Source organism: Ischnura elegans, chromosome X (assembly GCF_921293095.1).
Source record: "Ischnura elegans chromosome X, ioIscEleg1.1, whole genome shotgun sequence".
Taxonomy (NCBI): Eukaryota; Metazoa; Arthropoda; class Insecta; order Odonata; family Coenagrionidae; genus Ischnura; species Ischnura elegans.
In genome coordinates, this window is record NC_060259.1 from 118,421,753 (window position 1) to 118,446,431 (window position 24,679).

The 24,679-nt window shown below is 37.9% G+C and overlaps 1 long non-coding RNA gene across 3 annotated transcripts in view; it reads right to left on the minus strand.

The window, feature by feature from the left end:
* Positions 1-24,679, minus strand: part of LOC124170550 — a 72,462-nt gene that overhangs the window by 34,402 nt on the left and 13,381 nt on the right. For all 3 annotated transcript variants that reach the window (XR_006867501.1, XR_006867503.1, XR_006867502.1), the window contains exon 2: positions 24,533-24,615. This is a non-coding gene — a long non-coding RNA (uncharacterized LOC124170550). The remainder of the gene's footprint in view (positions 1-24,532; positions 24,616-24,679) is intronic.

Consider the following 24,679-nt stretch of genomic DNA (forward strand, 5'->3'; position numbering starts at 1 on the left):
AATCAACTATAAATATCGCAAGACAGCGAAGAAATTAGGTTATAAGAAATGTAAAATAAATGTGACCCTAAATAAATTATATCTTATACACAATTCACTTGCTAAAAGATTCACTTCCCAACGTCCGCCGCAGAAATATCGCCGCACGTTAGAAATATCGATCTTTATTTCGGCGTCGCAGGTGGTCGCAATTCCCCTTTGGTATCATACTCTATAGGTTTTGTTGTATATGTGGTGTAAATATCTCACGGTAACTCGGTGATCCTTTTTTTATAATTGCACATGAACACCAAATTTCGACAGAAAACAGGGTCCACCATTTTGTATCATATCGACGATAAATATCGCAAGAAAGTGAAGAAATAAGGTTGTATGAAATGGAAATTAAATGTGGTACCAATATAATATAGCTTGTATACAATTAATCTAATTTAAAAGATTAAAGGTCCAACATCTGTCGATCACGATATTCCCCGTGGCCAACAGCGAGCTGCGAACTGTGCCGAACGTTCGAAAAACCAATTTTAATTTCAGCGTCGCAGGTGGTCGCAATTCTACTTTTGTTATTATACTCTATAGGTTTTTTTGTATATGTGGTGTAAATATCTCACGGTAACTCGGTGATCCTTTTTTTTATAATCCTAAACGAACACAAAATTTCGACAAAAGACAGGGTCCAATATTTTGTATCGTATCGGCCACAAATAATACAACTGAGTCGTGAAATTTGCCAAGAATTAACAACAATAAATCGCATAATAAAATTATAAGTTTTTGTTTGTATTGAATCACTACAGAAGGTGTAGCATTAGTTTTAACATTCTGAATTTCGAAAAATATTTCAATGATGGCAATTTTTGCGAAAATTGTTCAAATTTGAGGCCAACTAATTTGTTTGAAAATTTATCCAAATGTCTAGTTTGTTTAAATTTAAATTTATCTAGCTTGCGTCAAAAAATGCACTTATGTGTTGACAACAACTGTGTAAAGTTTCAAATTCCGCACTCAAAAAAATCGATTTTAAGGTTTTGACCAGCTTTTTTTCGATTTCAGCCCACTGCGTGATCGTCTTCAAGGATTCCTGAGCTGAGATTCCCTTTCAGAATAAAATGTGCTCTGCGTTAACTTTTCCGCCTCTGTACTAAGAAGTACCCCAACAAAGTTCGCGCCACCACTATAGCTCAACGGGAGAGTCTGTTTCCTTTCCAATGGGTTGTTATTCTCTGGTCAGTGAAGGAAATTCAAACAAGGCAAATCATTTCCTTTCTTCGTCGTCCAAATACGCGACCGACCACTGAGTCTCCCGCAACCCACAGCATGACTCGCGATGAACTCCGTAGAATTGAGGCGCATTCCACGGCATCACGCGCGCACGTACGGAAAGCTACTCTGAATTTTCCTTCGCATATCTCAACGAAACGACAAAAATCACTACAGGCCATAGCAAGCTCTCACTTGAGATAAGCAAGACAGTCAACTCGCAGATTAGATGGGCCACGCATTTGAATGCAGTTGACTTTGAAGAAGTTTTAGCTTTTCTGGAAGAACTGACGAGCACATCTCCAGAACGCATTTTTCTTTGGATCAAGAAGGATATGCTTCCTATCTTCCTTTGAGATACCTTTGTAAACAGGCGAGAAGAGAAAAGTAGTCGGTATGTTGGAGGCAGTAGCGATAGCTAGCTTAACGTTAGCGGAAACATAGCGAAAGATGAATAGAAGTACTGCGTACTACTGGAAGAAACGCAGCAAGGAGTGTAATGAAGCATTACAAATCGAAGAAGAGTTGTATTATGTACACCTGGGTGTACAGCCGGAGATGTTGACGCTAATATATAATACATCGAAATGCTGTCAAGATTTCGAATTTAATTAAAGGAAGAGATATAGTCCCAAGTGAAGTGTGAATTCATTGGAGTATGTTTTTCGTGCTTCGATTTTTTTGTCCACGTTAATTTAGATATTTTCTTTGGCTCTTAAATATTGCCTAAAGTAATTTGACAGCAATAAACGTCATGAATTGTTTCAATAAAAAAATTGGTTTGCAGAGGAATTTAAAAGAAAGCGATGTATCAAACCAAAGAAAAATAAAGTCCTTTTTGTTTGTTTTGGCCACTCCCTAAGAAAAAATAAAATTTTATTTTTTACGATTTATGAAATTTACTTCGGAAAATTGTGTTTCGTCATTTAAATTTGTAGCAAATGTGAGTAGGAAACATTTTAAGTCGCAAGTAACGTAAGTTACTAAAACATTTTAAAGTGATGATTTATTTAGGTATTTAGAGAAATTCATGATGCTCAAAATCGCCCCTCACCATTGCTGCCTTGCAGATTACGTCTAGCGAATATTCATGCAGTAAATTATAAGAGACGAGGAAATGAGGAGGTGGAGGTGGGCATTCAGAGAATTCGAGGACGAAAGCCAGAGTAGCTTCGAAGAGGAAAAGGAAAGGAGGTTTAGAGGGAGATAGAGGAAAAAGGAAGGCACAACAGATAAGGATATCGAATGAGCTAACATTCTGGTGAGCCGTACGAAATACGTTCGAGCCTCGGCTCGAGGCAGGCAAATTAACCGTCACGACCTTGGTGGCTTAAATAAGACCGTAATTGAATTTCCCTCGTATCTTTCCAAAGATTATACACCGTTAGAGAGGGAAACTTCATGGATTACGTGGACATTTCATGTATTTGTAAGTGCAAGGAGCCCTTGGAAAAATTAAATCGCGTTAAGAATTCGTTTGATCGTGGAGTCACTTTGAAAAATGATGATTATTTAATCGCCTTTCGCCTCATTATTCATCCATTCTCCCACAAAGCGATGGTGGCGGCACAGACTCTGCTGGGATACTTTTTTATGCCACTGTACGTCCACAGAAAAAATTAAAATTTTCACGAGAGGATTTCCCATTCGGTCCATTAATGTGTTTTTGCCCACCGCGCATTTCATTGGGCTTACACAAGTCGCCGCTCGCGTCACTAACGGGCAAAGCGAGCCGAAAGTCACGAAGGAGTGAGGCTGCGGCTGTTGACATAAATTCATATTCGTAAAGATACCTCCGTGCAGTCCCAATGATTTCGGCACTATCGCTAAAAGTGGAATTTGCCCTCTCAACAACATTGACTGTGATGATGTCCATGTGGGCGCACAAGGAAATGAATATAAGCAATGTGATAATATATGAATATTTTAAAGCTATTTAAGAACGCTGGCCAAAAAAAGGAACAGAGTTTGCCAAACTTATAAAAAGCAATTACAATGACAGTGATTTTAGGTGAAAATGTCATGTATTTTTAAGTGCAAAGAGCTGAACCCCTTGGAAAAAGAAAATCATTTATAGAACTCGGTTTATCCTGAAGTCACTTTGACAAATGATGATATAATTGTCTTTCGCCTCTTCACAGTTGCTGGATTCCGTCGGTAGGACCAACTGAACTCAGTTTGGAGTGTATGGTGGATATGTCTTCTTTGAAATTAAACATTAAGAGGAATCCTGAAGCGCAGCATTCGATAACGGATAATTAATAGTACCATAGATAGTGAAAATTGAAAGTTAACCTCTTCCCTACGCAGGGCGTTATTTCACGGCCTGTATTTTTTGAAGCAAATGGCCAAAGACCGTGTTTTCACGGTTTCGCGGTCAAGAATGCCAAGTGGGTCCCAACCGTCATTAGGGTCCCTCGGCGCGAGTGGTCCGACCCTTTCCTATTGTCCGCGTGGGGATTACCTCGGCCCATTCCGGCTCTCAGTGTCCCACTCTAGGAAGGTGCTCATGGTCACTTATTTGTTTATAAGGTGGAATAACTAAAAACGTTCATGTTGCATTTATTGAAAATCAATGCGAGGAATTACATTCTGTATGTTCTGCTGATTGGTTCCAAATTTTAAACGGAATTCTAGCGTTCATATTAACGGAGTTGATCATCACCTAGAACAATTTTTGGAGACGCTAAGGTTAGATGTTTAATTGTTATTTTTATAACTTACTAGCAAGTTTATAGGAGCGATATTGTAATGATTTACATCTAAAAATATACGTTACTCTGTAATTACATTCTAAGTGTACATTTGCGGTGAAATTCGACAGAATATCCGATTTAACTCCTATGAAAAAAAGCCCTCGTAATGTAATAAAATTTGATTCTCTCAGTTCTTTGTCGTGAACCAAAATTACAGCGGCTATTTTTAATAACCTCTTACCAACCTTTAAATACAAAGGTATTATAAACGAATTTTGCTATTAATACTGATTAATGCATATCCTAAAAATTCGTAAATTTAATGTACCAATAGGGAATGTTTTACGTAGACACATGTTGTGAGAAGCATTCCATACCAATGCAGGAATAAGAACTGCTCTACCCAGGTAATTACTCTCATATTGTAAGTACTCTCATTGGTGTAAGTATTGTCCTACTGAAATATGTACGTGGAAGATGATAACCTCACTCTTCTCGGAAAAGCTCATTTGGCAATGATATAAGTAGTGCCGTTTTGCTGAAAACCCTAAAAATAACCGTAGAACTTCGTTTAAAAGTTCTACAGGCATTGCAAAATGAAAGGAATACATTGATGAACTGACATTTAATGCAACAGTAACAATTAAAAAAATTAAAATTGCACTGGCAATAATAAACTGACCGCAAAAGTACGCCGGGATTAGCTGCCTTCGGGGGAAAGGGTCGAGGATTATATTTGCCCAGTTGCCGAGGAAAGGGTACCTGGTCAGTCCCAAGCCGAAAAAAAAACTCCGTACAGGGCGAAAGCAACTTCCCGCGAAAGAGCTCGGCGCGAAAAGGTTAACAGGGATAGGAGACGGAATAGAATCAATAGGATTGCAATATAAACCTGAAATAAACAGATGAATGAACGCAAACAAAATTAAAACGTATTCGCCATCACACTTAATGAAAATAAAGTCATTTCTACCAACCTTTCTTTTATGCAAGGCCGGATTAAGAATCTTTCAACTGCAAATGTGTATTGGTATAAACAAAAGAGGAACGACAGACCGTTCAATAGATTACGAAACTTCTATCGAACCAAATTTGCATAACAAATTAGAGTCTGATAATTTTTACCAAACACGCAGCAAAATCCGTAAAATTAATCATAACTTCGATAAAAGTTACCTATCTCTGAATTGTATTGAATTAATTAAGTTATTTTTACCAAACTCTCTCGTGCAACTGACCAAATTATGAAATATCAAAATGTTTGATGAAATATATCAAGAGCGTTTGGTAAAATAAATCAAGAGCTTAATAATTTACACCAAAGTTTAAGTATATTTAACAAAAATACTCCCTATCAAACCTGTTTGATATTCTTAATCAATTTTTTTCCGTGTGCACAGCGCTCAATAACCAAGAAAGCAATGCGAAATGAAATTCAAAATTTCAAGAAAAAAGTACCTAGGGGAGACTGGGGCACAGTGGGACAGTTCTAGCATTTCATTTTTATATCCCACATAATTATTGGAAAATGGAAGATTTTGGTGCCATTGCTTAAAGAGTATATTCCTCGACTTATTAAAAAATTCGCAAGTAATGCAACTAACTTAAAGTAGTTGAAATAGTCAAGTTTCTTCTTAGTTGAAAAGTGTCCCACTCTGCCCCAGGCTGGGGCAGAGTGGGACAGTGTACGGGGCAGAGTAGGACAGGCTTGCATTACTCAATAAAATACAAAGTTTAAATTAATTGAGGGTACAAATGAATTAATTAACATTAATGGGTGAAATATACATGCAAGCGAACATTTTAATCAAGAAATTTTTATTCAAGATACATGTGCTGATAAAAAATATTATTGAGTCATGTAATTATAAACTTTAAAACACTGCATGCAATGTTTTTCATCAACATTTAATTACGCTAATGGCTGAAGTTCTGCCAACTGTCCTTGGTGGTAAATTTAGTCACTTTATTCTGAAACTGTAGCTATATCTTCCATTTCCAATCTTTTTTTTAGTTCTTTAATGTGAAAATCTTGATTTTCTTGACATTTTATCGCTCATTTTTCAACATTTTCTTATGACCAGGCTTTTTTTTCTCTCTTTCCTTTGATGATATTATTTTATTTATTATTGATGATATTTTCCAGTCTCTTTTTAACTGGTGTGTCCGTAGGTATCTCCTATCTTTTCTTTTGTCTAGCATGTTTAGATATTAGCCTGCTAGATTTTGGACGTTATTCCTCATGGGGGAAAACTATGCTCTCTAAAACGAAGTTTCAACCCGGGTTGTCCTGGGCTTTCGAGATTTTACTCGGTTTCTAAGTGAAATTCTAAAGGTCCAACAAACTGATCTTTGACAGTTTCTTGGGCAAGGTCTTTGTCATTAAAAATACTTGGGTTAACAGGGTTGAACCGAAAGTAAAAATAATATGTATTATTAGATGTAAATGCTTTTTTATATGCAGGGTTTTCTTTAAAAAATTTTGCGTGATCGATGAAATATTTTAAAACCAGTAAAAATAAATTGATAGCCATCCGTTCAGAAGGACATGCGGCACCTACTGATCCTATGGGACACTTCAACAGTATTTTTTGGAGGAATTTCACTCTAGACAACACAAGAAATGGAGGAATTGTATTAACCTGAACCTTTATAATATAGCACAATGACATCGAGGAGCCTCTTTCAGAGGAGGTAACTTCACCTACTTGTTTTCACCTTTGAGGGCTATCACTTTTCCCTGGAGTTGAACGGTAGTGGAACCACTTTCATCATGATTACACCTCCAGCGGAAAATACATGTTGACATAAAGAGCTGATAGATCGGAAAAAAATGCACTCACAACCGTCCTATAGAAGCCCACGTCTCTGGCCAGTGAGGTTGCTTCTGGTTTTCGAAGGCTAATCGAAGGATTCCGCTTCAAAAAAACGTAAAATAAACCAACATCAGCGATGTCTTTCTGATCGCAAGATGGCGGGTATTTCTTTCTATTTCTCTGAGCTAACTCATATACTAATTTTTTCGTGCGCAGAGGAGACAGTCTGTGGTGCAGTCGTGCTGCAGTTTTAAGTCACAGTTTACTATGGTGGTAATTTATTTTATAAGCTATGAATCTCAAAAATTCAATTTATAAATAATTTGATTTAAATAGATAATACGTAATAAACAATCTTGCCTCAAAATTCTCTTTAAAAATCAAGTTTTATTGCCTGTTTTTCTTCCTTTCACGCAAATCACTGAATGTTCCCAGAGCAGGCTTGTAGAAAGGAGGAATGTGGCAGCAACTATTGTTTATGAGACTCTCTCCTCTCACTACCTCAAGCTCGCTTCTGACCAAGACTGAACTGTTCCTTACAAAGAGCACATCTATATTGTGGCATTTTTTAAGTGTTGCCCCCCCCCAAAAATTTCTGGTACCCCTCCCCCCCCCAGAAATTCCTCGAACTTCCTCCGAACTTATCCGCAGAACTTCTCCCGCCAAGAACTTTTCGCGCTAAGGTTTTTTCGCGCAAAGGATTTTTTGCGCAAAGGGTCCCTGTAGCAAAGTGCCCTGTCTCGCAAAATCCTGTCTCTGGAAAATCCTGTCTCTGGAAACAGTCTCTGAAACAGCCTCCGAAGCAGCCTCCGAACCAGCCTCCGAACCAGCCTACCTGCAATGCAAGACTTATATAGGACTACTGCGGAGAAATACTTCTCCTTGGCAAGCAAGGGGAAATCGGTGCTAAGGCCTTAGTATTGCACTTGGAGTGAGAAGTTTTACCATTGTCCTATCACAAACTCTCTCTCCCTCCAACACCTCACCCCAGTATCTCCTTCCCCTCCATGTGTTCCAATGAACGATTCCTCTGATGTCTCCAACCCAGAAGTTGAGGGGAAAATTCTGGGTGCTGGCTGTTGTCTCAAAACCAGTGAATGGTGTTTTGTGGAGCGGCCGTTTCTGCAGGGGCAGTGACGCATCAGTGGGCGGTTGTTGAATTCGCCTGGCTACCCCTCCACTCCCTGGAAGAAGCCCTCCCCTCAAATGCTGTCTCGCCTTGCATAGGCAAGCCCTCTTTTCTGGTCGAGACCTGCTGGGAGTCACATGTCTTGTGAGCCATGAGATTTTTAGAGCAATTTTCTGCTGGTAATGTTTCCTTTGGGATCATGAATTTACTATCATTGTTTTCTGTAATACTTCTGATTTTTTGAATACTCTACTTTGAATAGATATCGTATGGTAATAACTCGTAAATTATTTTTGGCTACCTTTTTCTTGTGAGCTGTTTTTCTTGTTTGTGGAGTCTTTTCCCTGATCCAGCATGTGACCGACGGTTGGAGTATTTGCCCTGTCTGGACTTACGTGAAAAATCAAGCAGATTTTCGACGTAACGTCACATTTTGGTAGCAGAGCGTGGTTTGATTTCCTGTCCTTTCGTCGAGGTCTCCCGAGTGCTGGACAATGGTGACATTTCTCCACTATTTCTCCACTTTTTGCAGTTTCTGGTTGTTTCTCCTCTTAAAAGTGAGTTATTTTATGTTCCATTAAGTGCTTTTTGGTTCGTGTGGGATTACGTGACTAGTGTTGCCGACTTTTCCTCGTGGTCATATGCCATTTGACATTAATGTTCGTAATGCTCGTAATGTTCTTGATAGTTTGGATAGCAGCTAGTTATTCTCGCACCCCTCTTTTCCTATTGGATTCTTCCAGTAATTAGAGATAGTTTTATTTCTCGCTTTTTCTCTCTCTTTTTCTCGTTGTCGTCACTTCACTTTTCAAAATGCCTGGAGGTACTGAAAACCCGTACGAAAAAACTTATTTAACCACGGGCGAGGATCGTAAGGCCAGGGGTACGGCTAATTTGTCCGTAGGAAGTGAAGTTTCTAATAATGAACGGGAATCTTCTTTAGAAGTTGTTCCACCTCGCCCAACGCACGAGGAAAGCTGTGATGTTCACGTCTCTCACGAAATGTCTGCTTCTCAGACATTGCCAGTTTCTGAAGGGTTAGTGATTGTCAAACAATTACTCAGTGATTTTCCGCCATTTGAAGTGTCAAACAGTGAGAATTGGTTTAATTTCATGTTAAAAGTTAATGAAATCGTTTCTTTGTCCTTGGTTCCTCTGTCAACGTTATTGTACCTTGTAGTATCTAAACTACCTGCCAGCTCTCGTCATTTTTGGTTGTCTATGTTAAACTTGAATCTCGCATGGTCTCAAATCACAGAAAAAGTTTGGGCTAGAATTGTTAGTGACAGAGAGTTTGATCGTTTGATCACTACGAAAGTTAAAAGATTTCAGTTCCCTCGCGAAACGCCCCACGATTTCGTGTGTTCTGTGCGTAATGCCACTCAGGTGCTGGGTTTGCAGTATTCCGAGTCTTCTATTGTGCGACTCATTATTCAAGGGTTAAATCCTTTAACAAAATCTGCAATTATGTTCTCAAATCAGCCTAACACATTTGTAGAATTGGACTCTGTTATCACGCAGGCTTCTAAACATTTAATGGACTGTGCTGAATATTCCAACACTTTCCATCGTATATCTAGGAATCCGTCTTCTGTTGCCTCTTCCAGTGCGCCTAGGGAAGTTTCTTTTCCTATTAATTGTTCTTACTGTCATAAACCTGGCCACAAAGTGAACGAGTGTCGCAAAAGACGACGATTTACTCAGCCTGCCGTGAGTTTGATGAGTGTCCGTGACAAGTGTTCGACTCGATTGCCAATATTATCTATTAATCTTCATTCTATGCCATGCCAGGCTCTAATTGACACTGGGTGTTCAGTTTCACTGTGTGATGAAGATTTCTTTGCTTCTCTGAAATGTTGCCGGAGAAAAATTATTCGTCAAAATGTTGACGTCGATTTAATCACGGTGTCGGGGCAGCCTTTTCATATTAATTCCTCTGTCTCACTCAAGGTTCAAATAGGCAAGTTTTCTTGGAACCACGTGTTTTATCTAGCTAAAATCCCATTTCCCGTGTTACTGGGTGTGGATTTCATTTGTAATTCAAAGATGATTATTCGTCCGGCGAACGTCAGTTTTGAAATTGCCCCGAATTCTCTTTTTTCTTTTACGGACAATTGCGAAGCGTTTAAATCGGCGCCAGTTAGTAACTCGTCCGAATCACATGTTCTGTCGTCCACTGAAATCACGTTGTGTGATAAGTTGAAGGGTTTATTGTCAAAGTATCCTGATGTGATTTCTCAAGAATTGGGGGTCACATCTGTTATGACCTACGAAATTGAACTGCTAGATTCTACTCCGATTCGATCCCATCCTTATTCATTGTCACCTCCAAAGGCAAATTTAATGAAGAAGCACATCCAATCTTTACTTGATAAGAAAGTGATTGAGGTTTCCAATTCAAACTGGTGTTCGCCAGCTTTTCTAGTGCCTAAAAAGGATGGATCTGAAAGATTAGTGGTTGATTACCGTAAGTTGAACAAAGTTGTTAAATCGGACGGTTATCCTACACCTTCTGTTGAACATGCATTCCAATATCTTGCTGATGCAAAATATTTTACTGTTCTTGATCTCAATTCTGCCTTTCATCAAATACCATTATCTGAGAATTCTAAGAAATTAACTGCTTTTGTGACGCCGTTCGGAGTGTACCAGTATAATAGATTGCCATTTGGTTTTGTAAATTCTCCTCAAATATTCACTCGTCTCATTAATGAAGTATTGGGCGATTTGAAATATTCATGTGTCTATCCATATATTGATGACTTGTGTATCTATTCCAAGTCTGCTGAAGACCATGTATCTCATGTTAATGCTGTCCTCAACAAACTACGCAGTGCCGGTTTGACGGTGTGCGAGGACAAGGTTAAGCTTGGTGTGGAATCACTCACTTTTCTGGGCCATCTCATCACAAATGGAACCTTGCAAGTTGATCCTGAGAGAGTGAGACCAATTGAACAATTCCCAGTTCCCAGAAATGTGAAGGAAGTGGCCAGATTCATTGGACTTTGTGGGTTTTACTGCAAGTTTATTCCAAGGTATTCTGAAATTTCTATGCCACTGAATCGCTTGAAACGTAAAAATGTTCCTTTTCAATGGACAGCCGTTGAAAATGAGGCTTTCTGCCAGTTGAAGAAAGCTCTCACCAATCCACCAGTATTATCTTTCCCTCGATTTGACGAGGAATTTCATTTATTTGTCGATGCCAGTAATTTGGCGGTTGGTGCCGTTTTGAATCACAAAGTAAATGGTGATTTTGTCCCTGTGGCTTTCGCTAGTAAGGCACTCTTGGAACATGAACGTAAATTTTCTTCTTATGAATTGGAGTGTCACGCAATTCATTTTGGAATTCAAAAATTCAGTGTTTACTTACAAGTAAAACCATTTCACTTGTACACTGATAATGGTGCCTTGACATGGCTTTTCTCTCATCCTAAGCAGTTGGGCAAATTAGGCAGGATGGTTCTTAAATTATCCTCTTATAAATTCATTGTGCATCATGTTCGAGGATCAGCTAATTCTGTCGCAGATTGTCTTTCTCGCATTGAGCCATTCTCATCTACAAATAGTCAATCAGATGTGGAATCTAACACTCATAAGGAGTCAGCTGTTCCTTATTCTTGTGTGTTACATAAATTGCCTTTGTCATTTGTCGACATTCGAAAACACCAAGAAACTGATCTCGTTCTAAAGGATATTTTCAATCTGATTAATAATAATTCCTTGAACGACAAAAACTATTTTCTGAAGGGACAGCTATTATGTTATGGGAATTCTAAAATTAAGCGAGGAAGAGCTGTTTTGCCTACGGTCTTGAGGCCTATGATTTTTCAATATTTTCACTGCTCTAGTATGTCTGCTCACTTGGGCATGGCTAAAACTTATGATAAGATTAGCAGACACTTTTGGTGGAAGGATATGAAAAAAGAGGTTTATGACATGGTCAGAAAATGCCATCTGTGTCAAACTTGTAAACCCAGAAATGCTCCACCTCCTGGCATGCTATCGTCGCACAATCCTTCTGATGTTTGGGAAAGACTTTATATTGACTTTGTGGGTCCTTTACCTCTGACTAAAGGTGGACACCAATATGTACTTTCTCTTATTGATGGATTTTCTAAGTTTTGTTTTCTTGAGCCAGTTCGCAAGGCTACGGCCGGTTCGGTTGTTTCAATACTCACTCAAAGAGTGTTTCCAAAATTCGGTTTTCCAAAATATTTGGTTTCTGATAATGCACAAGTTTTCAAATCTCATGCCGTTAAGGAGATGTGTTTGCAACTGGGGGTTAAGCAAATTTTTGTTTCTCCATACTATCCCTGTTCTAATCAGGTAGAGAGATTGCATAGAAATCTAAAATCTGCACTTGCTATTTTGTGCAATAATGCTCACCATATGTGGGACTCTATGCTTGCTGACTTAAATTTTGCCTTGAACACTGCCTCTCATGAGAGCAGTGGTTATTCTCCTGCCAAAATAATTTTCGGCAGAGAACTAAAGCATCCTTTAATTAATCAGTGGGACATTCCAAAATCTTTATTCGAGAATGATCTCAGCGATAGTGACAGACAAGTCTTCCTGAATCATGTTATTGCTAATTTAAAAAAGGCCAGAAATAGGTATAAAGAATCCTATAATAAATCTCACTCCCAAATCACTTTCTGTGTGGGAGATCTTGTTCTCTGCAAAAACCATCCTATCAGTTCTAAAGGTGAACAGAAAATGGCAAAACTGGAACCTCTGTGGAATGGACCTTTCGTCCTTAAAAAGTATCTCTCTCCTGTAACAGTTATTCTGGAAGTTTCTCCTGGGAAAGAGAAAATTTGTCATGTTTCTCATTTAAAGGCATATCATGATGGCATTGGTAATTCCAGTAATTAAAAGGAGAGAAATATCATTGATTTTTTTTTATTATTTTTTTTTATTTTTCTCAATGAATGCTAATGTTTGCTTTCTCAAATACTATTTGATGCTTGATTTCGGTGTTGAATTTCTCTTGATTCCTAATAATATTGTTTTGAATAATGAATAATAAGTCTATTTCTATGCTTGTAATTGAAATTGTTCTGAAATATTGTATTGTACTTGCTTATTCTCATCTGCTTAATTCACTCATGTAATTTAGTGTTGGTCTACTGTGATTGTGAGATGGGGTAAGGTGGAGGAATTATGGGTGCTTGGAGGGAGAGGACGGGAGATTAACTTGGGGGGAAATCCCCGAGATGGCTCGTTTCCAGATAAGCTGTGGAGGTGGCCCCAGTTATTAAGATTCAATTGTGTTTTGTGTCACCTTTCCTCCACCAAGACTTTATGGACATTCTCACAATTCTGGACAGTGATAAGTGTCGTGATTTTGCAGTGTTCAATATTCTATCGATGGCTGAGTGATTGAATTGATCAGCTGATCTTAAGACTGCCTACTGTGTTTTAGTGTGGCTTTTGGCGTTGAGTTGCGACCTTCATCGCCCGACAAGTATGAACTTTCATCTTGTCGCAACCAGCATGTAGCTCTCATTTCTATTGTTAATTGAAGAGTGAAATTTAGAGTGATTTCTTTTGTTGATGCAATATGCAGTTCTCATTTTGTTAGCATCGCCTATGATTCTTTTTTGACTTGTTTAATTAATACTGACAGATATATATATACACATCTTGATTAAATTTAGTCAGTACTTGTTCAATAGCTGACATGAATACCATATGCCTTGTAAATATTAATAATTATTGGAAAATCGAGGAATTTAGTGCAATCTATTGTCATTTATGTAAATCTTGTTGAATTTTGGAGGATTCTTTATTGATAATTAATTATGGACTGATAATATTTACAAACATGGAGGGTTTAAACGGAGAAATACTAATGCCAATGTATATTAATTAAGTGAGACACATATTATGCTGAATATTTTTGCTGGTATTTGATAACTAATAATTATTTAGTGAATAACCGTATTTTTGAATAAACTTGTACTTAATGATTATATAATATGGGGTATATATTTTGTTGGTCGACCCTAACTTTCTCTTGGGTTGCAATATGAATTTTGGGTAGAAGTTAAAACCCATTTTTGTGAATCGTTGTTTTTTGATAAGGTGGTTGAACCCAACTAATGGGACAACCCAGGGTTCCCATGAACCCAACTGCTTCACCAACCCAATCTTGCCCATTTACTAAGTGGTTGGTTATTGTATTGCTTTACTTGGTTTAAAAAAAAAAAAACCCACAAAATATCTCTGATGAGAGAAGGAACATTTGAGTTTGGTAAAGATATCCTGGTGTTATACCAATAAAAATCTTCCCAGTTCCTTCTAGTTGCTGATGGTAATTATTTGTAATTTTGATTCACTGTTCACCGAAACAAGCATCACTTTATGACATATTGATTATTAATTTTATTTTCTTGCTATGTAATACTAAATAATTTACTCTATATCTATCAGCAATATTTCTTGTCTCACTCTTGTAATTATGCCATGTTACTCACTTATGAATTCTGTTGAATTCCAAACATCACTCTTGAAATTATTTTTTTTACTGAGTGATAAAAATGTATTTTTCTTCTCAAAATTATTTTTGAGTGATATTTCTTGAAAACTGTTACCTCAATCAATAAACTTTTCAATATTCAGTTCAATTCTAACCACTGAATAATGGTTTTTTGTAAATTCCATGGGGGGTTAAACAGTGGGGGTTCATCCAGTGAAAACCAGTGGACCTGTGATGCCTCGATAAGTTTTCTAGGCATTAATCAGTTCTTGGTGGATGTGTCTTGGTCCCCAAGTTCAAGCAATTTTTGTGGTCATTTTCCCACAGAGGATGTGGCATTTTTTAAGTGTTGCCCCCCCCCCAAAAATTTCTGGTACCCCTCCCCCCCCAGAAATTCCTCGAACTTCCTCCGAACTTATCCGCAGAACTTCTCCCGCCAAGAACTTTTCGCGCTAAGGTTTTTTCGCGCAAAGGATTTTTTGCGCAAAGGGTCCCTGTAGCAAAGTGCCCTGTCTCGCAAAATCCTGTCTCTGGAAAATCCTGTCTCTGGAAACAGTCTCTGAAACAGCCTCCGAAGCAGCCTCCGAACCAGCCTCCGAACCAGCCTACCTGCAATGCAAGACTTATATAGGACTACTGCGGAGAAATACTTCTCCTTGGCAAGCAAGGGGAAATCGGTGCTAAGGCCTTAGTATTGCACTTGGAGTGAGAAGTTTTACCATTGTCCTATCACAAACTCTCTCTCCCTCCAACACCTCACCCCAGTATCTCCTTCCCCTCCATGTGTTCCAATGAACGATTCCTCTGATGTCTCCAACCCAGAAGTTGAGGGGAAAATTCTGGGTGCTGGCTGTTGTCTCAAAACCAGTGAATGGTGTTTTGTGGAGCGGCCGTTTCTGCAGGGGCAGTGACGCATCAGTGGGCGGTTGTTGAATTCGCCTGGCTACCCCTCCACTCCCTGGAAGAAGCCCTCCCCTCAAATGCTGTCTCGCCTTGCATAGGCAAGCCCTCTTTTCTGGTCGAGACCTGCTGGGAGTCACATGTCTTGTGAGCCATGAGATTTTTAGAGCAATTTTCTGCTGGTAATGTTTCCTTTGGGATCATGAATTTACTATCATTGTTTTCTGTAATACTTCTGATTTTTTGAATACTCTACTTTGAATAGATATCGTACGGTAATAACTCGTAAATTATTTTTGGCTACCTTTTTCTTGTGAGCTGTTTTTCTTGTTTGTGGAGTCTTTTCCCTGATCCAGCATGTGACCGACGGTTGGAGTATTTGCCCTGTCTGGACTTACGTGAAAAATCAAGCAGATTTTCGACGTAACGTCACAATATAACAGATGTGGGATTCCGGAAATGTAGACAAATTGTCCATACGATCGGGGTTCACACTAATTATTTACTTCGGCATTACTTTTCTCATGTTCATTGCTGTTGCCATTCTTTAGTTTTGTCCTCACATTCACTAACTGAAATGTACTGCTTCAAATGCTAAAGCATCAATATGGAGCCAAAACATTATAAAGTAAGCATGATATGAAATTTGAGAGCGTTTAGGTAACGGATATTGATAGTACGAAGCTCCTGGGCTGTAATTCGGCATCAAACTGTGCCCCAATTCGAGTTGTCCCACTGTGCCCCAATCCATGTTGTCCCACTGTGCCCCAATTTCAGCTGTCCCAATGTGCCCCGCATGTCCTGAAGTCTTGTATTTGTCAGCAAAAATTTTAAACATGTTACTTTCGAAAAATATGTTTAGAAAAATATTACTAAGTCTCTAAATAATGTATTCACCAAGTCATTCCTTATGAAACTTGCTATAATTAAGAGAATTGCATAAATATTCATAACATGAAAGTTACGAAAATTATAGCAAAAAACATATTTTATAACATTTACGCGAAGCTACATAAGATTAGGAAATAAGATTTTTGTGCATTATTCCTCGTGATATGACTTCCTTAATTTTAATGCATTTGCCCTTTGACCGAGTAAATTGTTTAAATAAATCAATTGTCCCACTGTGCCCCGTGTCCCACTGTGCCCCAGTCTCCCCTACTCGATGAATTACTAGAAGAAAACGCGAAATCCTTTTGGTCGTATGCGAAAGAGCTTCCGTGAAAATCTTCAACCGTAGATTCGTTATTTGATAAAGATGATAAACTTGTCACCGAAAATATTGAAAATGCTAAAACGTTAAATTCCCACTTCGAAAGATATAAAGTACAGAAGATACCAAATTCAATTTATACGTCCCATGTACTGAGGAATCGATGAAAGAAATCTCTATACCACGTGATGGGTAACTAAATAACTAAGATCAATAAAGAATGGTATATCTCCGAGTACGGAGAGAATACCCGCGCGTGTCGTCAAGGAGTTTGCTCCACAAATCGCACCTTAATTAGATATAATATATTCAAGAAGTCTCTGAAGTGTGAAATCTGAAGGAAAGTTATCGCTAAACTGGAAAATTGCAAGCGTAACAACGATATCCAAAAATGGAAACAAACATGACCCAGACAACTATCAACCATTTTCATTAACAACGATTATAGGATAGATACTTGAGCATATCGTCGTTAGCAACATCATGACTTGCTTGGGCAGTCGGAACTTCCTCCACGGCTGTCAGCACGGATCCCGAAAAGGTAGATCATGTGAAACACAGCTCAGGCTCTTTATACACGAAGTTCTTAAATCTGGTGAATCGAAAACATAAGTTGATGCATTGATTTTAAGAAAGCTTTCGACATGGTCCATCACAACAAACTTTAATGCAAATCACAGTCATGCGGATTAAACAAAACAGTGGTAAACTGGATACGCATCAGCTTTCGACGCGACATCTTCCTGAATGATCGTAAACAAAAAGTAGTTTCTGACGGAATTAGCTCTGATGTAATAATAGTGATATCAGGTGTTTCACAAGGAAGAGTAATCGGCCCTCTTTTGTACATTTTATACATTAATGACCCCTGCTCCCGAATTAGCAAAAAACTACGTTTCAAAAAAGGCTATTCGGGCTTCCAATCTGGCAGAATGAAGGGAGTTGAATCTTTTTTGAATATATTCGCCGGGAAAGCATCGAATTTTATTTCAAAAACGTTTATTTGCTGACGGAGCTGTCTTCTATCGCAAAATTAGTGATTTAGCAAAAGATTTAGATATCGCAAATTACTCTATGAAATTCTATCATCGGATTTAAACAGCGTTAATTTATGGAGCCAAGAGAGGGGACTCGAACTTAATCTGAGCAAATGCATGTCGGTGCATTTTTTGCAGAGTTCATCCAACTATAACCATGCTTATGCTGTGAATGGTATTAACAAAAAGGCAACAGAGGAAGTGAAGTACCTGGGAGTTACGATAACCTCGAACCTTACATGGGGAACACATATAAAGAATATTTGCGGCATAGCCCCGAAGAAATTAGTATTCGTCCAGCGTATTGTGTAAATATTTACGGATGAGAAAGTAAAAGAAAGGTGATATTTCGCGCTCGTCCGACCGCACCTTGAATATACAGCGAGCATATGGGATCAGCTACAGAAAGACAATACGCGAACTGAATAAAATTCAAAGGAAGGCTGCGCGTTTCGTCAAAAACTGCTACGGGCGTACAGACAGCGTTACCTAGATGTTAAGCGAATTAGGGTTGAAGCCGCTGGTGACTCGGAGGCTGCGCGCTATGCTTAGATTGCTTGAACAATTCAGAATGGATATCTTTAAGAGCAACACGGAGAACATAATATTAGAGCTCCACTATATTTCCAGGTCCGACAAAAGCGATAAATTGGGAGAGATATTTTACCGAACAGAAGGATATGAGAATTCGTTTTTCCCCCAAACCATAAAGAACTTTAATAAATGATAGTCGTAATTTCGTTAGAGCATTTCGTTTTTATGCGCAAATGGCTGGTGCCCTAAACTCCTGCCACACGCCTTTTAGACGGCTTGCGTGGTAGTATGTAGATGTAGACTTAGAAATAGATGTCTTAATCTTAATATAAGTTAAAAACCATCTATCTGCGACATTTGGTTGCGGATATCTAGTGAATTGCTTGATTCTGATTCCCTTAATCTTATTTCCGCCTTTGTCCAAGACAATTTTTCACTAATTATAAAAATCCCTGGTGCATCCCCAAAGCATCGCCCATAACTCCCTTAACCAATTTCTTTTCTTCCCTCTCCTTTGACAATGAATATATATTTGAGAGAGCTACGCTGCCGAGCACCAGTACATAATATACTATTATACTGTATAATATGTACTATGAAGTCCAGCTCTTGCATAAATTTCTTCAAAATGATTTATTAATAATGGAATTAACAATAAATGGTGTCGTTGATAGTATTTAATTGAAGATTTTGGCCATATTACCGAGGTCTGAAGCAATCAATAAATTCATCCACTAGTATTTTAAAAGTCTTCTGTATGTGTTTGCAATGGAGAGAGTACAAAGCAAGAAAGATGAGAATGTTAAAATATTATCCAAAATGCATTCATGAGTTTACGTTGAAAATTTTCTTCAAGAAGGCGTGGTGGGTATTCCTTAATCATCATGAAAAGTCGAACTCCGAGATTTAGTATCCGAGATACGTTATAAGATTCGGGAAAATTAAATAAAGAAATGTGATTGGGAATGGAACCAAACACATTAAATTGATATCGAATGTCTACATAAAGGCTTAAATACAAATTCAGCTAAGAACCATCTCCCTGACCGGAATGTCCAAAATGCATATGAAAAACTTCCTGCAGAAAAAGCTAGCAATGGTCAGGATAGAGACAAAAACGTTAGATATCGTATCGGTACAAGTTAACACACCAACTTCAGTCAGTGAAAATGAAGTGGTAGAAGACGTAAGCGGGAAAATCAAGCAGTTTTGAACGTAATAAAATCTTATTGTTTCATGGATTTGGAATTGTGGAAGAATGTTAGATTAACGGGAAATTACGGATCAATAAAACGAAATTAATGACGATAAATGCTCCTAGAATTCTGAACAGAACACAAGTAAGTGGTTGCCTACCCACTGTTTAAGAATCGCATGCAAAAAATATATTCTTCGAAAATACGTAAGCAATATTTAGTTCAGAAATAATATTTCATGCATTGCGCACTTTTGCGAAGCATAAGTTCAAAAATTAGAAGGTCTACAAAAGCTGACGTAGCGCAGAAGTCGACCGTGAACATAATGGAATGAGGATGAAAATCCATCTAATTTTATGATAAAAACAAAAGGGAGAAAAAAATCGAGGCTCAGAGGGAAAGAAATGTAGTCGAGAAAATTAATGGTTCTCAGATGAAGACTTGGACTTCAAGGGAGACGGAAGATAACTCAGGAGTGTGAAAACGGAAGGGCAAAAGTACTACTCCAGGAGAATAATGAACGAGAATTGTCGAAAACCGAGGAAAGGTACATAAACATGGATGAAGAACCATTGCGATGAAAATGAAAATATCCTCTTCCACGGAAAAGTGGGAGCTGCCTACAGAATTCTGAGGAACCATTTCAAGGTAAAATGCAAGTTTGTAAGTGGCACGAAATAATGTGTGCTGATTGTAATGGAAGACCGAACTTTGAGATGGAAAGAATACCTGGAAGAGTGATACAAAGGAAGAGAAATAATGATCGAAGAGGAATGCGATACAGAAAAGAATGAAATGAGAGCTAGCATCTTATGATAGGAATTTGAAACTGTAATGTCAGACCTGAGAAAGAATAATGCTTCATAAATGGACGATATGTCTACAGAGCTAATTGAAAATCCAAAAAAATTAGACTTTAAACAAGCTCTATAAACCATATGCAAAATATATACATCAGGGGATATACAAAGTGACATCAGGGAGAACATCATTATTCCTCTTCCGAAAAACAAGGGAGTAGAGTAGTGTGAGGATCAAAGTAATGAAATATTCGTTAAAGATATCGAAGAGAATCATTTACAGGAGAATAGAACGAAGACCAGAATAATTCCTGGAAGTGGACCAAGTCAAATTCAGAAATTATAAGGTCCCAGGAAAGGGTAGCGAGTCGGTACCCGAAACGTCGGCGCTCTTAAATAATCTAACCCGCGCGCAATCCCGAGAAGATTTTTCTATAAAATCAATGTTGTTAACTAGACTGAAAATAAACAAAAGAATTAAAAGAACAGACCAAAGTTCATGGCATTTGTCAGCTTGGAGAGGCCTTTTGACTGCGTGAATTTGAATTTAATTGTCATAGTTCTCAATGTAATGTTTTTTTTCGTACAATGATCGAAGAATTCCCCACAGTCTATTTAAAAGCCGTGATGAAATGTGAACCAAACCGTGCAGAACATAAATATCGAAAGGAACGGGACAATTTGTGAACCTTTTCTCGAAATATTTCATGTGAAATCGAGAAAACAGTCAAATAAATCACAGAGAGGGCTACAGAAGACGACATCCGTGACGAGAGAATTAGCATGAATTAACGATTTGCTGGCGAAAAACGACACATAGAAGAGAAGAACCTCATAAATATGAAAAGGGTAATACGCAGCCGAACATCCACGAAAAAATCTCAAATGTTAGCATCAAAAGAGAGGAGACTCGGAAAAATGTTTAACCAAAAAAAACAAAAGCTTTAAGATGAGAAGAATTTCACTGCCCAGGAAATCAGAGAAAGCAGCGAAGGACGAAGACAAACAAGAAACAGTCAGTACAGTAACTTAAGGAAAGGAGGTATTCCGCGCAAAAAATAATCTACGCACAGTTTAGAATGCAAGCTTAATCAAGGAAATACGTTTTCACATGCTACGTATGGAGTACGTTTCTTAATGAGAGTTAAGCATGGACAACGAAAGCGGCAGAAAAGTCATGAGTCAAAGGATTCGTATAGTGGTGTTGACGAAAACTAATGAAAATAAATAGGTTCGCTTCAATAAGTCATAAATAAGGGGTAATAAGAGTAGAAGCAAAAAGAAGTTCAAAAACCATTAGAAGAAGGCGGAGCAACTTTAATTTGCCACATCTCAAGAATGATGGACCGATGAAAAAAATCGAAAATTTACTGTAGTCTTATTAACTCCGTTATTTTTACTCTTAAAGTTAAAGTAAATTATAATTTCATTTTATAAAAATGCTACACAGTTTATAGCGTTCTTCAAAGACATTTAATAAATATCAATATTCAGATATTCCTTGTATGAACAGTCAATTTTTGGGTAAGATTGAGTTCTTCGTGAAATCCCTAAGGTGAAGAAAGCGGAAAAAACTCTCACGCTTTGTAATAATGAAAAATGAAAACATCAGATTCAATAATCTGCGATAAAGGTTTACGAAGATTTTTTAAAATCGTAGGATCCTCCAATGGAAGATCATTAAGCAATGTGTAGCTCACCATATTGCTTCCAAGGCCATCGCATACCAAAGGCAACAGGCACACAGCAAGAAATATTTATTGTTATCATGCCAAGAGGGCCATTACCTCATTTGCCCTCAATCAAATATTGTTTCATAGAATGAACGAATTGTTTTTTCACTCCGTGTGGAATTTATCAGTTTTAAGTTTTGAGAAAGATAATATAAATTTAGAGCCATTTATTTCTTTATAGCATTTCCCCCCCTCGACCCTTGATAATCAAACCATAGGTTACGCGAAGGGCGTGAAGTAGCGAACGAATAAGGCTATTCGATTATTGAACGGGAGGACATTATTTATCATCAGCAATAAAATTCCATCCATTTTTTAACGCCCCGTTTAAATAAACTTTGAGAATATACCTTGAGAACTTTTGAAAATGCCAAAAAACATCACTATTCAGTATTCGATTTAAAGGGAGAGATGCACTGAGGGATGATAAAAAATTATATTCTGAGGTCAAAAAAGTATAGCGTTAGCTAATTAAATCGTTCAATTTAAGAGGGCTCGCATTAAATATCAGTTTAAGTATTGAGACTAGGCAGAAATTGCTTAAACTTTTTGAATGTAGTGCGCCGACACATGAATGTGAGATATGAACACTAAGGAAGAAGGTGACCAAACTTGAGAAAAGCTGACATGAGGTTAGGAGGAGGAGTATAAGAACTATGCGGACACAATTCTAATAGGGTAGTTTCCTTCATCAAAGAAAACGATAGGCATTGATTGCGATTCGTTACCCACCATTAGTGTATTCATAACACACAAATTATTTGGTTTTTGAAACACCGGTTTAGACGAATGGCAAGGGTCAAATTTTATCCTCATTTGAAAAAGGCCAGATTGGCGCCCATGCGATTCCTCTCCGTGTGACGTCACAGGACCTAGTTTCTACACGAGTAGATAGGAGTTATACATCGTCTGAGGTTACCAATGCAAGCATGAGGCACAGAGCTCAGGGAAACATGTCTTAATAATCACCTATTAAAACTGGCTAAGGTCGGAAAGTTTTCTTCGCTTGATAAGGTATTAATAAACCTTTTTTAAGCCATGCGCTACCAGACAGGAAGGTACTCAGCTATCCGCTAGCATCCTGCGTCCTATCAGCGCTCAGAGCCTCGATCAAGGTCACTTCACAAGGAGAGAGGGGGAACCAGAAATGCGTCGCACGGACTTTCCTACTTACGCGTCGCGTTTTTGCGCGCTTGAAATTTTTCACTTTTCATTTAATCGCGAAAAATAGATGTTGTCATTTAAAAATCTAAAAGCGCGAAATACTTACTCCAGGAGTAATAATCTTTCGATTTAGGCAATAAAAAAGTAATAGGAAACCACCCTATTGGGCACGCACCCAATGAAGTCCATCCAGAAAAAGAACAAATGGTAAAAAGAAGGAAAATAAGAAACTTGAGATCATCGGACAGTTACCCAAGCAACACAACTTCAAACGGAATCTCATAAAAGGAAATATTCTTTAGAAAATAAAGAAAGGACGACCGAGACCTTGATGCATTCAAGTTTTGGCGTTGGAAATGGGATGCAACTACAACAACGACATGTAAAGGATGGCCGAAGATAGAGATTGTTGAAGTCATCACCGCAGAAGTGAGGGCAACTTTTAAAAAAGGAAGGAACTTAAGAAAAAATGTATTCGGAACAGTCAAAGATTTGCGAAAGACTAAAATTAATTTCAACTACTCTAATGATAAACGCCTCCCATCCGCAAAATTCGGCAAGCAGAGTTCAGGAGTAAGCAAATATGTTACAATTATTCGATCGTATTTTCAACCGTATGTTTCATAAAATTTTGTTTTCTTGTTTTATTGCGGAGTCAAATACTCCAATGGAAATGTGCGACTGAAAAATATCCACATAAACAACGTTGGAAAACAATAAAAGGACTGTGATAGGTGTCCCTAAGAGTAAAAAAACAGCAGGATAGGTTATTCAAGCGTTACACGGGAGTATCTATAGCGAGGAATTCGTAATTGCACAGAATCCTTAACTGGCTTTATAACTAAATGCGTTTGGAAGAAGTGAACGATTAAGTTGGGAGCCTTTGCTAAACGCTTTACCAAATTTAGATACCAGCGCAAGAATTCATCAAAAACTGCTGCCGTTGCAAAGAAAAGAGAGTGCATTGAAGGCGAATAGATTTTCAGAAAATTTCTATGGTAGAAGATTATTTTATCTAGTTAAAATACTATCGAATAACAGCAGGAAAATCGATAGAAAATAATAATGAGACGTAAACGTGTAAATATTACATGAGAACCAATCTAGTGCCCCAAAAAAATGACAGCTGCGAAATGAATCAGGTCAACTATACACCAAGTGTCAATGTAATAAGAAGATAAATTGTCAAGTGTATTCAGAAGACGCTAATATTCATATCGAAGTGCAGGTAATATTTTAGATACCTCTGATTCTAAGAGGTCTAATTATAGGTTTAGCCAAACAGGTAAACTATGAATGGGATCATAAATACAAGAATCCGTCAACTTATGTCGAGAAAAGCTTAAAAAAAACTCGAACCCAAAAATCACCTCGTATCTTATCTGGTATTTGAAAGTTTTTAAGAAATCACGGAGGAAGAAGCCAAACAAAAATGAAATTGTTTGTAATTGCGCTTAAGTATATCACACCCGTCATAAAAAAACTCCTATTTCTAGTAAACAATGAAGATTAGCATACCAATGGCAACGTTTTGGCATATAACATAATACAATGTTGAAAGAAGAAAATTGCTTACCTTTCATTCCTCACGATGTGGAAGGATTCCAAGAAATATCACTTGTAAAATAGCACACCAATACTTTCACACGGCTCGATTTTCTGAAAATAATAAGAAAAAAGACATATATTAACAAAGCGCTGTTATCATGCACGAATCGGGAGT